The 16616-nt window shown below is 31.2% G+C and overlaps 1 long non-coding RNA gene across 1 annotated transcript; it reads left to right on the forward strand.

Moving 5' to 3' along the window:
* The first annotated feature begins 185 nt into the window (after nucleotides 1–185).
* On the forward strand, nucleotides 186–2407 carry LOC111716059 (uncharacterized). The gene is made up of 3 exons (XR_002768406.1): nucleotides 186–272; nucleotides 1749–1839; nucleotides 2180–2407. It is a non-coding gene; the product is annotated as an uncharacterized LOC111716059 (long non-coding RNA).
* Nucleotides 2408–16616: the final 14209 nt, after the last annotated feature.

The raw sequence follows: 16616 nt of genomic DNA on the forward strand, positions 1-16616 counted from the left end.
TGAAATTTGATATTTTTTTCCAAAAACAGAGGGTCTGAGGAGGTCGGCCCGGCGTCTAAGACTAGGTTTCAGACTCTAAGATTCTATCCGGGTAGTTGGTGGAATTATTTATATGTATAAAAATGTAAATCAATGTATTATTCAATCAAAAAACAGATATAAATTTTACACATATAGGAGGGAAGTGTAAGCCTAAGAATCCAAGCTAGTTAGCATTTTCTTCTGCTACCTATATATACAGCTATGAGGGAAGACTACTAGCTTCTCCTAAGGTAATTATAGATTGTTTCAAAAATTCATTTTCCAATTATTGTCGTATGTATCTGCGTTGTATATGTTATATATTACTAGGATTCTTTGTTTCTGCTTTTCTTTTGACCTACTGCAATTTGTTGGGAATTTTAATAAGACGTAGTTATTTTTTTAAATTTACGATAATAAGTAATTTTCAAAAAAGTTTACGTTTTTTAAATTGACAGAGAAATGATGTGTAGAGTGTCGTTTACACCTTTGATATTTCAAACTTTGACAATTTGATCTAGCAAAATTATAGTTTAAATTATCAAAGGTCTATAACTTCAGGTTTCAAAGGGAGAAGAAAATTATTTTTCTTCATCAATTTATATTTCAAATGTTAGTTGTTTTGAGTAAAATTACTACAATATGCATATATTCATCAATGAATATCGAAGACGACCTAAATATAGGGAAACTTACATATTCATGGTTCCCCCTATATAGTGAAGTGGGATGAGACCTGATGTCTTCACAAAACAAGCTGTTAGTCTTAGTCATCAGGCGAATTTAAGAACTTTTCAACAACTTTAAAGGCTTTTCACCAACGTTACCACCTTTTCCCCTACTTCACCGCCTTTTACCTACTTTACAGCCTTTTTACATACTTTACTTTCTTTTCACCAACCTTAACGCATTTTTCCAACTTTATCGCTTTTTTTAGCTACTTTACCGACCGGTGAATCTACCAACAGAGGGATGTTAATTTACTTCACTGCCCCTTGGGACAATTAAGTTAAATAACATCTCGCTCTGCAAAGTTTTAGTTAAAAGTTAGCAACGCAGCGGATGTTTTTATATACAAAATTTCTTAATTTTCCTTTAAAGTAGTTGTAAATAATAATAATTATATATTTATTTTATTTACATTCATAACTAAAATAAAAGTAGTCTTTGTTTATTTTTCAAATATAAATAAATAAAGATAGCTGAAGACAGTAGAATTGTTACTTATCAACAAATATCTGAAAATGATAATGACATGCTCCAGAGTTAAAACATGTTAAATAAGAAAATCTGGCGACGCTTAAAGGAAATATTGTAAAAATACGACTTTTAAGTTTCATTACAGTTTTAACTTTTTATAATTGTACTAACTATTATTTTTGTGTTTTTTTTCGGTGAAACTTTAAACATATTTTTAATTCCTTTTTAAACAAAACCATATTTTTGTCGTAACCTTTTAATAAAACAGTATTAACCATATTTACTTTAAACTAAAGAGGAAGAGTGATAATCGCAATCTAATATTATCTGCTTTTAATAAAATATATAGTATTAACCATATTTACTTTAAACTAAAGAGGAAGAGTGATAATCGCAATCTAATATTATCTGCTTGTTGTAAAGGGGGTTTTTATGTTACTAAGCTTAAGTTAAAGGTTTGTGAATATAAATTAAATTAAAACTTTAACTTTGAATATGTGCATGGTTTATTTTGACTAATTATCTAGGGATCAAACTAATGAAAGGAATGTTCATCTATTTGATACTGGTACACGGAAACCATTTAACGATGGGAGACCATCTACCCATAAACAAAAGGTAGGAATATTTTTATTTGAAAATAAATTCACTTCTAAATTTGATTTTTTGATTTAAAACCTTGATCCGATCATTTATATGGAAAATATAGTATTTTTTAGGTGTTAATTTCGGTTATTTACAATATGTTTTCCAGCAGTTGATAAACCGCACAATTCAACATTATAAACATTGCTACCTAATTGATATCAGCCATAATCCATCTTTACAAGGAAGAGAAAAAGAAACCAATCTGAGGCTGGCTAAACCATCCTTACTACATTTATGAAAGTACAGCACTTTGGATTGACAAGCTTCACCCAAATTGTCAGGAACAATCCCTTAAACTTTTGAACTTTAGACTGCTCATACCGGTGCGCAGTAAAGAAAAGCACGGACGGATATGAGCGTGGACGAGTAGGAGCGCGGCACCGAGGTGACTCCTTCACAGAAGAACTCTGAAGAACTCACTCCCACTCCAGGCAACTGGGTCTGAAATGCGCTCATGGATTGAGAATCTTTTACTATTTTATTATTTCTATGCTATTTTACTATTCTATTCTATTTTCAGATTGATTAAAATGAGGATTCGAGGATTCTTGAGCACTTCATACATTTACAGGCGGGTCACTTGAAAGGATCTGTTTTGTATACGTTTTTTTTCTGTAGATTGCAGGGGTTGCCCTGGATCAAACTGGATTACCCAATGAGAGAATTCACTAGCGATTGTGGATAAAAACAGAGATCTTTATTTGACTAATGTTAAAAAGGTAACCTACATCTAATATTCACAAATAACAAACCTATCTCATTAAGGAAAATAAATAAATAACTTCTATACCTGACCTCCTAAACTCCATTCATATTATGTTGGGGATAGAGGCGATTAACTTCTTTATCATGAGTTATTTCATTGCATTTGAATTTTCTAATATCTTTGCAACCTGACGTCGTAGTTCAAGTTCTAGATTATTTTCATCTTATAATTTGTAAGCTATGCCTTTAAATTTTTCAATATTAGTTTGGGAGAAATAATACCCCTGGAAAGCTTGGTGTGATGGTTTAGAGTTTGAGATGGTCCCAGGACATCAATATGTTGGTAGCCATGCAGGTTGATATTACATACCATATCATACACAATAGTAATAATAATAATAATATATATATAATTTGGACAAAGTATAGCTTATTACTACTAGATAAATGTTTAATTTAAGTAAACTTTATCACATGATTTATGCTTGTCATTGTTTTAAATGTCTGTGGACTAAAAGTCTTATTATATCGTGTTATATCATTCCCATATCCTTATAAATACAGATTACAGGGCCGGTGTCCCATATCATTACAGAATAAAGGGTGTCCCATATCATTACAGATTACATGGTGTCCCATATCATTACAAATTATAGGGTGTCCCATATCATTACAGATTACAGGGTGTCCCATATCATTACAGACTACATGGTGTCCCATATCATTACAGACTACAGGGTGTCCCATATCATTACAGATTTCAAGGTTTCCCATATCATTACAGATTACAGGGTGTCCCATATCATTACAGATCACAAGGTGTCCCACATCAAATCGTGCCTAGCTCTAAACTGTAGAATGAATTTGTTGGCTATTACACGAGCATTCAGAACATATTTTTGGCGCTAAAGAATCCAACATGACATGAGAAGCTCTGTATTATCTTATATTTAAATATTATTATTAGTTATGAATCGGTCATATCAGAAAAAAAAAATTTATAACAATTTTAACCGATACAACATATTATACAGTGTTTTTAAAAAAACGGGAAATAAGGGTCTACAGACTCGTTGGTAATTGGATTGAGACCATTTTTAAAATCTACGTACAATTTCAGACTCAATGAGCCCAATTTTAGGCTTGTTGATCTAAAAATGACAATTTTAAAGGCTCATAAAGTGTCCAGCTGTCCGTTTGTTCAATCTTATAAAAGGGTCTACCGAGTACAGACTTGTTTGTAATCGAAATTTTAAGATTGAGAACATTTTTAAAATCTACGTACAATTTCCGATGTGATAAGTCCAATTTTAGGATCGTAGATCTAAAAATAATAATTTTATAGACTCCTAAAGTTTTCAACTGGAGCGAGTAAAAAGTAAAAGATATCTCCGTTTGCACATTTTAGTATTGAATATTAGGCCAATAGTTTATTAGAGTTTATTTTACCGTTAATAACAATTTTATTCTAAATGTCCACCTTTAGCAGCAAGACACTTTGGGGCCCATGATCTAACATCATAAATAGACTTTTGTGAGACAGCAGGGCCCAGGGCAGCTATTTCTCTCCTGATGTTGACTTCAAGTTCGTTAAGTGAATGAGAAGTTGGAAACATTAGGAGCCTTTAAAATTGTTATTTTTAGACCTACAAGTTTAAAAATGGACTCATTAAATCGGAAATTGTACGTAGATATTTAAAAATGGTCTGAATCTTGAAAATTCGATTACAAACAAGTCTTTAGAGTGTCGACCCATAAGTACAAAATTGTGTAAACGTAGATTATCTTTATTTTTACCTAAGTTACTCACTCCAGTAGGAAATTTTAGGAGCCTATCAAACCCAATTTCAAACGAATCTGTTATTTTCCCCTTTTTTTAAATTTTGTCATACATATTTTTACGCTTTGGTAAAACTCTAAGTTGCTAACCCTGTTATTGTTGTGTTCTTAGTTCTATTAGTTTGATTCGTTTAATAGCCTTTTCTAAAAAATTGTAAAAGATCTCACTAAGGTCTGAGCATGTATGCACTGTTTATTTATTTATTAATAAGTCGATAACAATTCAATTATATCTTTCATACAAAGTGTTTTGTTTTAGGATGGTAAAGTTACAGTTTGGTTTTATCCAAATATAATTTCTTTCATACAAAGTGTTTTGTTTTAGGATGGTAAAGATACAGTTTGGTTTTATCCAAATATAATTTCTTTTAAACAAAGTGTTTTGTTTTAGGATGGTAAAGTTACAGTTTGGTTTTATCCAAATATAATTTTTGTGGACTGAAGTTTACTTATAAGGTAATTCAAGGGATTGTCATTGTAATTGTAAGTGACCTTACATATATATTCAGTGTACAATGGTTACACTTTAAATCCTTATCTGATCAAAAATATAGAAGATATCTTCGGGGTGCTGCTAGAAAAGGGTTAAATTCTAACAATATTTCATTGTTTCTGCGGCAAAATATCGACAAGTCACTTTCAAAGACTGAAAGATTTTTTAAAATTTCAATTATTTAAAAATTAGTTTCAAAGTGCACTCAGCAGTGTGTGTTCAGTGTTTGCTGATTTTAATTAATTTTCTGATTGTTTGATAATGACTTGCTATATTTGCTGTTTATTTGACATTAGTATTTTGGCGGATTCACAATATTTTTTATTTTTAAGGTTTAGAAATAAAAACAATGTATCATTTACTCTCAGACAAATTAGAATCAATGGAAATTTAAACCCCCGAGGGATTCAATGAGAGTAAATGACATTCCTTTTTAAAGAGGGGATTCAATGACAAACCCGAGGGCTTGCGGATTTTGCGGATTTTTTTTGCCTTTGTAGATTTTCAAAGTATCTTTCAATGAAGATATCCCGGCGGGATTAAATGAAAATTGTTGCATACCAAAAAAACAGCTTTTTATAAAGAAATACAAATTTACAATTATGTTGGGACTCTACAACAAAATTACCTCTGAGCGGGTCACTTGATTACCCTTCATTGAATAACAACCCTCCTTGTACAAGAAAGTAAAAATGTGCGGTTCATAGCAGGGAAGCTATTGCTCCCTTGCTGCATATAATAACTAACTTGAAGTGCTAGGAGTGGTGACCTAGCATATGCAAGTAGAATGTTCAGCGCTGAGTCTGAAATTACAAATAAGCAAAATAAAACAAAAACGGAGAGGGAAAGATCTATGCAATGAAAGGGTGATTATGCACTGTCATATAATGACGCAAAGACGGCGACTCGTAAACATTCTTTCAAAAACAGCGCCATTAATGGACGGGCAAAGGGAGGCAATAAAAAGAGAAACTGCGGACATGCAGATGGAGAAAGGAGAAAAAATATGAACATTTGAAATTATTAACTATGCCTCGTACCATTTTATTTTTTTTTAAATAATAAAAAACTATAAAATGATTGTTAATAATAATTGTTAATTAAGTAACTTTAGACTTGATAGTGTTTAGATGTAGTTTAAACTTTAAATATAAATTAATAAAACCTAACCATTATCATTAATTACTTATTCACAGGTTTTTACAGGTTTTTTTACTATTAAATAGTATTCATTAAAACAACAACATATATTTTAGTGATAATTTTTTGTTGATATTTCTATTTTTACTATCAAATAGTAGTAATAAAAATCATTAGTTGATACTTCTATCTGTATAATCTGTATATCAAAAGTATTCCATAGAAAAAAATTCACATCATACTTATTTGTTGATATTATTACATGTGCCGAGCACAATAACTTTTTTATAAATAAGTGATTATCTTCTGTATAATTATATATATATATGGATAGATAGATATATATACTTTCCCTTCACTTTGTGACGTCATCAACCTCTGTATAGTGCAGCATAGCCTGTGTATATACTATATAGTTTAGCGTAGCAGACAAGTGAATATTTCTGTTAGTGAACCACTAAACTAGACAGTTAGAAAATACAGTGATAGATAGATCTAGGAACACAGAGAGTATAGAGTATTACAAGATTCAGCACAAATATACAGTGAAAATGGAGAACATTCCTTGTGACAAATTTCTTGCTGTGCTTCAGCAAGATAATGACAATTTTCTTTGTGTTCTGCCAGTAGAGTTATCTGATGTTGAGAAGATTAAAGAACAATTCTCAATTATCCTACAAAGTGAAGCCTGTAAGTCATTTTCACCAACATTCAAAAAATGTATTGTTGGGATATTAAAGAAAACTGAACACAGAGCTACCCAAGTTAGAGCCAGAAATGATTATTTGGCTACAACTGCTTTTACTCTTCAAACCTTGAATGCAGAAGAAGATGATGAATGGAGGTTGTTAGAGTTGCAGTTGATCTCTAGTCCAGAAAAACTGCTGGAAGAAAAAAACAAGATTCTGAAAGAAATTGCCAACTTGCAGAAGTCAAAAAAGAAGATAACTGAAGTTTTTAGAAAATGGCAAGAGGTAACTGCAGAAGAACATCTTGTGCATGCCAACTTTAAAGACTCCATATCAAATGGATTTGTAACTGAGCCCTTGCTTCATTGTCAAGATCTAGAAGATATTATTAACAGTCATTTTGCACAGAACTTCTACAAGAATAAAGGAAAAGGTTCATTACTGGACAAGCTGGCAATGCAGCTACTGAAGCATACAGCAGTTATGGATGAAATCAATACCAACACAGATGCCTTGCATGGGAAAATGCTGCTACTGTTAAGAGAACAGCTAGCTAAAGTCCAAGTAATTATCAAACCTACTCCAGATCCACTACTTACAGAGAAACTGAAGTCTAGCTTATCAAAAAAGTTGACCCTGGCTGGAGCAATTGATGCTCGCCAGACAAAAAGTTAAAACTTCAAAATTTCATAGACGTAATTATTGCAAAATTTCGCAAAATTACTTTGTAGAAATTACGCGAAATTGAAGTTTCGCTAATTACGAATAATTAATACAAACTTTTGCGAAATTACCTCGTTGAAATTACGCGAAATTAGGCCGTAATTACGCGTAATTAAAATCATTTATTTTCAACAACAAAATTGCTTATATTTAACAGAAAAAAATTACTTAATTAGGAGTTTTTAAGTGTCTGCATCAAAATTGACGAGTTTGGTATGCATTTCAGTCGAGCATAATAATGTTATTTTTATTTCAGAAATAACAGTTTAAAATATTCTGTTATTAAGCAACTCCTTAATTTCACTTTTTCGAGTTTTTAAATAAGCTAAAGTGTTTGTCCAAACCTGTTTATTGATTTTGCCACCTGACCCAATTGGATTGAATTCTAAAGAACAGAAATAAAAAGATCAATAGATTAATATTATTAATTTAACCCTAATCTTGCTGGGGGTGGGGCTCAATTTAACTTTAGTTTTTTTACATAACTCAAAAGTATTGGTCTAAGTTGAAATTTTATGACTTTTCCCATATACCAAAAGGTCTAAAATAGACCTTCCTTCAGGTTTAAAACCAGCTTTTGAACTAACTGCCTGAATCCTCCGGCACACTGCCTAAATGACTTTTTCCTGTAACAAACTAAATCACTGTTTTGACCCACTTTCACTGTCAGATTTTGTTAAGGAAAATAATTGCAAAAATTTTGCAAAGAAATTTGCAAATTTTTTGCATACAACCTGTTTTTCTTAATTTAACATCAGGTTATTTTGCAAAAATTTTTACATATTTAAAATTGCATAATCAAGGGTTTTTTAAAAATGTATAATTTATATTTTTTCTTTTCCAATGATGTATCATTTGTCATATTTTGGACATCAAAAAATAACGTAAGCTAACCCATGTACATGGGATTTAGAGGAAGGGTCAAATTTACCCNTAAATTTTGATACAGACTCAGAATCAATTTTCATTTGACAGCCAACAATCTAATTAAAGGGACTGTAAGTGTTATTTCAGGTGACCTCCACACAAAGTAGTTATTTCTTGAATTACAACGTTTTCTTTTACCTTTTGTGTGTTCATTGAGTGCAGTGATATGTATGTGTAAACTTAGCCTATAGGCAAACCTGTTTGTATTCAGCTTTAAATTCCTGTTAGCTGTGTTTTGACTTTATTGTGTTGATTTTAAAAGCTTAAACCCAAGTAAAACCCGGTCTTTACATCTGCTTAGACCCATGTAAAGCTCAAGTCAAGACCCAGGTTTTGGATGGCCTTGAGTTTAGTAAGAACCAACCATTATGGGGTTTTCTCTCCTTAAGGCTTGAGTCTTTAGCAGCTGATGATCGTAAATTTAGTAAAATCTTTTATTTTTGTACAATTAAAATCTCGGGAATTATTTGTGTATTAATTATATAAAATAAACATAATATGAAAATAATGTATATACATAAAGTTTGAATTTTTGAAATTTACATCTCCTTGTCACAGCTGATATGACAGCATTTTGTCTGCTAAAGAAAGAAAGCTTGCAAAACAGTCTCTCATTGGTCGAATCAGAACCAATCCTGACTTGGGTTCTATCTGAGCCCGAGTTTGGAGTTTACCCGGGTTGAAGCTTTTAAAATCTCATCTCAGGTTTTTATAAGTTTTCAGACACACATCTCTGAACTCGACAATCACAAAGGTCACTTGAAAGGTTGCTTACTATCCCTGTAAACAATAGAGATAAAACAATGAAAAAAAATTTAATTTCACAATAATATCCAAATAGCGCATTAAGTACTGGATAATATCTTTAGTTCCTTGAAGCTGCTAATCAATTCCTATTTATAGTAATATAGAGAAATTGATTATTGCTCCCCACCTGTTGGAATCTGAAAAATTTTAGGCTCCCATGAAATTAGAATAAGGTAAACTGAATCTCGATATTTTGTAATTTCTAATATTGTTATTTTATTCTGCCTGCAAAGATAGGTTTCATTTCTATTGATAAACAAGTGGGAGATATCCAGACATTCCTGTTTTTACCTAAACAGAGAAACAGAAGAAATCAATAAATAATTTTGTTCATGATCTATGATCTAAATATATCAGCTTTTGCTTCCTTTATAAAAATAGGATGCTTCTTATAAAAAGGCCAAAATATCCTTTAAATCAGCCCATGTAAAATTTATGTAATTATTGTAGATTGGAATTTTTTTCCTAGACATGAAAATTATCTGTATATGTAAATCAGGACAGCTTTAGTACATTTGAATTTCCGAGCCGGGTCAACCTTTTCGGTCCCAGTTTGTACTGTATCGCCCAGCTATTGGGTAAATAAAGCAGTCACTCAATAGGACTATCTGGTGGAACAAGATTGACGCAGTCCTATTGAATTTACTTTTTCCTAAGGGTCAGAGGTGCATGAAATATATTCAAAATTCTTATGAGTATTTAATTATTTTTGGTTTTTGGCACACATGTGATCTCAAAACATTGTAAATAACTTTGTATTGTTTGAAATTATTCTGATTTTAGAAATTGTAAACAGCCTTAAGTTATTTAAAATAACTCTGAGTTAAATTATCGTCCCTAATATTCTGAATAACTCTGAGTTAAATGAAATGTAGAATTTATGTTGTCCCTCCAATTATAGAGTGGTATGTCCGAATCAGTAACTTAAAATTTTTGTATACGATTAGAATGTATGAGATAACATGTTTTTAGCTTTAAAAAATTAATTAATTTTCATTGGGCTTTCTATATAAAAATAACTTTTGGATTTATGCTTCACAGACAACGAAGGAAAATGTGAAAATTGAATATATTTTGAGCTACAATATTTCCCACAGGATTGATCATGTAAAGGATTAAAAGATACCTTATTAATCGGAAGTTCATATGACATGACAATGACAGTCCCTTTAAGATATTGTATAACTAACCTTCAATTGTTTTAACTAAATTTGAGTTTGCTTCAACCAGTATTCCGGTCCAATTGCGTTCCATTTCTTTTATCAAAATAAATAGGTAAAAAATATAATGCTAAAATGTGTAAATTTTTTTAAAATTTACCAAATAAGAGTGAATTACTAATGGTCTCCCCATCAAAGGCCCCAGCTTCAATGAAGAATCCGTTGAACAAAGAACTTAAAGAAAAAAGGGTCGAACATAATTGTGGTAAAATAATAACCATATTGAAATAGTTGAAAAAATACTATTTTCAAGGTTCTTTTAATTTTGACCCCCTGATTTCAATATAAGCAATCTATCTCGTTAAATGAGTTCAGACTATGCAGACTAATTTTTTTTTGTGTCTTTGCCACAAACTCAAATTTTCTATTCTTTATATCTTCACAACCTGCTGGTTATGTAAACCATTGATATTTCAAACTTAGATCATTATTTCATCTAAAACAATTCATATCCTGAAATATCTAAAATTTACGACAATGGGTTTCAAAGATATAGGGATTTAAAAATCAGAGTTTGTGGCAACGACTCAATTCCTTTGATGAGATTTCAAAATCTATTAACGTTTTTTTGTACACACTTCTACACTTTTGTAGAATCTGACCAATATTAGATACTATATTATTAAATATTATTTTTAACAGACTTTTACAATTTTAAAATCTTTTAACGTAGTTTGGTACCGACTATATAAAGTAGTGTCAATTGGTTCGTTTTATAAAAATATTAAAAAACTGTTTTCTGTTTAAATTTGCCTCATTTTTGTTTTCTAAAACGAACAAAAAACTATTGTTTAAAAAGTTGGTTTTCAGACCGATTTTTTTTTGTTACATAGATTCACTCTGAGGTAGGGTTTCTTTCACTTACGTAGGAGCATTACGCGTAATTACGCTTTTATTACGTTTACGAAAGAAAGTCTAGTTTCACGTAATTAATGCGTAATTACGCAAAATTACTCAATACGAAACAATTACGTAATAAATAAAGTACATATTAAGTTTCAGAAATATTTATAGTGTGAAAGTATGTCAAACATATTTTAACGATTTATGGACATTTTTTTCAAACAAAGAAGGTAAACTTGAGAAAGTAGGTTAACCCTATTCCCTCTGGGGGGGGGGCAATTTGACCCCCCCCTGTAGTTTTTTTTACATAACTCAAAAAGTATTGGTCTGAGGCTGTTGAAATTTTCTGACTTTTCTTACATACCCAAAGCCCTCCCTTTAGGCCTAAAACCGGGCTTTAATACTAACTGCCTGAGTCCTCAGGCACACTGCCTGAATGACTGCTTTTGCCTGTAGCAAACTAAATCTTTGTTTTGACCCACTTTCACTTGTCAGATTTTGATAAAATTTAGCTTTTTGGAAAGCCTATGACATAAGGAAACGGATTGCACAAGTTTTGCAAAAAAAAAATTACAAATTTTTTGCAAACAACCTGTCAAAGGAAATTTGCACATTTTTAGTTTTTCTTGATTAAAAATCAGGTTATTTAAAATTTTGCAAAAATTTTTGCATATTTGAAATGGCATGGTCAAGGGCTTTTCAAAAATGTATAATTTGTCATTTTTTGGACAAATTTTTTTTTGCAAACATTTTTACTATAAAACTGGATTTTGCGATAAAAAATTCAATTTTCGCAAATTTGCAAATTTTTTTGCAGATTCTAAAAGTAGAGCACAAGAGCTTTCTAATGATGTATCATTTGTCATATTTGGACATAAAACATGGGATTTAGAGGGGGGGGTCAAATTGACCCCCCCCCAGCGTATCCTGGTTTTAAAGTACCCCAGCGGGGATAGGGTTAAAATATTAACAAGTTGTCGATTTAACTTGCATGACATCATTTTCCTTGTGAGTTAGTTGTTTTATTTAAATTTAACGTTAAGACTTCAAAATTTTATAGATGTAATTATTGCAAAATTTCGCAAAATTACTTTGTAGAAATTACGCTAAATTACGCCGTAATTACACATAATTATAGTTTCGCTAATTACGCATAATTAATACAAAAATTCGCGAAATTACCTTGTAAAAATTACGTGAAATTACGCCGTAATTACATGTAATTATAGTTTCGCTAATTACGTGTAATCATTACGAAATTTCGCAAAATTGCATTGTAGAAATTACGCAAAATTATGCCATAATTAGGCGTAATTACAGTTTTGCTTATTTTGTGTAATCATTACAAAATTTTGCGAAATTACATTGTAGAAATTTTGCGAAATTATGCATAATCCTGCAAAATTACACAAAATGAAAATTATTACGAATAACAGCACGTAATCACGCGTAAGAGAATAATCTATTACATTGGAAACCCTACTCTGACTGAGGGTTAAAATTTGGCAAAATGCAAGAAAAACGAAGGTTTAGAATACATTTTTACATTTACATTTATTATCCTTATTTTGACCCTGGGCGAAAATGCACCAAAATGATAAACAACACTAGCTTTATACAATCAATGAAACCTAAGTAAACATGACATTTTTATCAAAACGTTCCTTTTCTTCCCAAAAAACATTATCTTAACCTTCTTGTGAAATACTCATAACTGCAGTGTATCATGCACATATAACTATTCCTAATTTCTCATTGTTAAGTATTTTAAAGTTTTAAACAAAAACCTGTTATAAATTTTATCAACTTCCAAAGGTTGATTAAACTGGCCTGCCAGTATGGGAGGATTGTTTGCAAGTCTCAAATTCTTAAAAGTAGTTCATACAAAAAATGTTTAAAATATAAATAAACTAGCTTGGGAAACGGGAACCCAGCAGTCTCAAATTCTAAAAAATTTATTTTAAAACATATAAATAAACCAGCCTATAGGAACCCAGCAGTAGGGCTGGGCACATTTGGACTTTTTTAAAATCATTCCGTTCCGTTCTAGAATGAGGGCCTTTAGCTAAATTGTTCCGTTCTCGTTCCATACCTCGTTCCGTTCTTAGTAACGAACAATTACATCAAAGACAAAAATTTTATAGAAAAAAGTAGGTTAAAAAGTAAAAAATTACGATTTCATAATAAAAATACTTTAAATTATATATTTTAAATTTAGGGTGAAAAGAATAAGCTTAGATAATTTCTGGGCTGAGCAATGTATAACTTTGTGAGAGTGGGGGGAGGGGCTGGATCGTCCTAATATCTTTAATATGTATGATATACAGAAGTTAAACTGAAACCTGCTGTGTTTGTCTGAGTGTTGTCAGTTTAGCAGAGACCGGGGAAGGGGGAGGATGGAAGGATTAAAGTGGGGGGAAGGGGTCAGGTAATTAAATCAAAAAATCTTAAACTATTTCTAGAGGATTTAGAATACATTCCTGATTTAAAATGCCTTCCCAACTTAGGACAAGTTCTTGATAATAAGAATGAGTTAAGAATTTTAACTGCTCTTTTCAAGCAATTCCTGTTCCGTTCCGTTTTTTTACTAATCCTTAGTTAGTTTTTTTTTCTGAACAATGGGATTGTTCTTAATCGTTCTGTTTGTTCTTTGAAAATAACGATCGTTCCATCGGTAGAACGAGCCCAGCCCTACCCAGCAGTCTCAAATTCTAAAAATTTTATTTTAAAACCTATAAAATAACCAGCCTATAGGAACCCAGCAGTCTCAAATTCTTTAAATATTCATTATAAACTTATAAATGAACCAGCCTATAGGAGCCCACTAGTCTCAAATTCTAAAAAAATCATTAAAAAACAGAAAAAAAAAATTTGAACTGAACTAGATTTAAAATCGGTCAAGTAGTTTAAAATTCGAAAAAAAAATAAACCTAAAAATGACTCACTCGAATTGAAAAAAAAAATTTTATGGGGTGGAAAAGAGAATTTTCTGATGATAAAAAATAACTGAAAGTCAGAGACCTGTGAAATGAAAAGTATACTTTCAAAGTCTGAAAAATGAGGGAATAAGTTTCAATTTTAGTTATTTTTTATCTCCGGAAAGATTTTTTCCCGCTACATTATGAAAACAGTTTTGCACTTGTCTAAGAAATTGGGACACTAGATTTCACGACTTTTTAGTAAACTGTGGCAAAGCTCTTAAGTGCACAATTCTAATATTCACTAAAATAATAATAGTATGCATTTTTTCAGTGATTAATTTTTTTGTAGCCCAACTTTAGGGGCAGAGAAAGGATGAACAAATGCTCTTGCATAATATCCTGGGACTGAGTTTATATGAAATTCAAAACATTTTTGTTCTTGTCGATATCTTTTAAAGTTATTATTGAAAATGTGTAAGATTTCAATCTTACTTTCAATTTAAGTTAGTTTGACATTATATATAGAAGAGTGGGAGCAAAGCATATCTATAAAGGAAATCAGTTTTGCTAATTTTTCAATCTCTATATTTTTGCAACCCGATGTTGTAGACCTTCACTTACTTTCCCCCCTTTTGTTCCAGTTTTGAATAAAAAATGATGTTTGACATATTCGACCAGTCTCTGGTCATCCTGCTCCAGGCTAAACAGATCTAGATTCCCATCATAATTAACTGTGTCAGGAACCTAAAATAAACAGGTATTTACCTAGTCTAGATTATGTAACCCCCCCCCCGCCCCAGTTCTATTGATTGCTACTGAAAATAATTCCTCAATGTGGGACTTGTTTTATTTAGGAAGTGTTAGGGTAAAACCAGCTTAGGTATGAAATTTTGTCATTTTAAAACAACTTTCACCAATATGCCAGCCACTTTACTGGATCAATAGCCATTTTTTTCTTTTTCCTGCCATTTTCAGCAAACTTTTGTAATTAAAAAATATTAATATTATATGTTACATGTTAGGTTATAAGTTATATATTATGTTATATGTTATGTGTTATGTTAGATATTATGTGCTATCTTATATGTTATGTTTTATATTATATGTTATGTGTTACGTGTTATGTTATGTGCTTTATTAAAATTTTTTATGATTTTTCTGAATTCAGTTTTTATTTTAAATTCAATTTATAAATTGTAGTTTTACCTGAATAAATTTTAGAGTCAAATCAGTATTGACCAACCACTGTAAATAGTTTTTTTATTTTTTCAAAATTGTAAATAACAAAACAAAAATATTAAAACTAAAAAAATGACTTACAAAAGACAAACAAAAGAAAATAATTAAAAACAATGCTGGCATTAAGAAACTTCTTTGAATAACAGCCATCATCATCTGAAATAAGGATATTAGTACAGTATTCAAAGAAGAAGAAGAAGAACAAGAACAAGAAGAACAATAACAAGAACAAGAATAAGAAGAAGAACAAGAAGAGAAAGAAGAACAATAAGAAGAAGAAAAATCAGAAGAAGAAGAAGAAGAAGAAGAAGAAGAAGAAGAAGAAGAAGAAGAAGAAGAAGCAGAAGAAGAAGAAGCAGAAGAAGCAGAAGAAGAAGAAGAAAAAGAAGAATAAGAACAAGAGGAAGAAGAAGAACAAGAAGAACAAGAAGAGAAAGCTCTGGTTGAGAGACCAGAAGATCGGGTTCATATAGATTAATGAAGACAAAGCTAGGATTGAAGCCTTTCTGGGTAATGAAGAGCTTTAGCATTAGTAAAAGACAATACGTCATTGAATCATGAAGTAAATTACAGAACGGGATGCGAAGTACAACAGGAGATGCTAAAGCCCTGTTCAGAATGTGGTAAACACATGCTACCAGAAGAACAAGAATCAGGGCAAGAACTTTTACTCCAAGAAAATACTCCTAGTTTATCAGGCTAGTATACAAGCTATATGCATGCAGAACCACAAAGATGTAGGAAGATAAAACATTTGTGGAAACGATGAATTATGTACAAGAATCAGATCAGCAGAGAGCAAGAAGGAATTTATTTGTGGTAGCTTTAAGACAGTTTGAAGGGAAAACAGATGTCTTAGAATTTGTTAACCATAAGAAGAGATCAGAGAAGATGAACATAGAATATCAGCTAAAAATTGAAGTAAAAGGGAAGAAAACGTTTGCAATTGTCCTAAAAAGGGATGCAGCAGAAATATCTAAAGAGAGGAGGAAGTTTTCCAGATATCCATCTGCTATTAACAGCAGGAATCAAGAGAAGCATCAAGATCAGGAGAAGCATCAAGATCAGTAGAAGCATCAAGATCATATTAAAAAACAAGATAAAGAAAGAGAAGTTGAACCTGGATAAATTGGATCAACCCAAACATTGCAGATACGGAGCTAATTGCATAATAGGGCAATGTAATTGTGTTAGAAAGTGT

The sequence above is a fragment of the Eurytemora carolleeae genome, unplaced genomic scaffold, assembly GCF_000591075.1.
Source record: "Eurytemora carolleeae unplaced genomic scaffold, Eaff_2.0 scaffold1950, whole genome shotgun sequence".
Taxonomy (NCBI): domain Eukaryota; kingdom Metazoa; phylum Arthropoda; class Copepoda; order Calanoida; family Temoridae; genus Eurytemora; species Eurytemora carolleeae.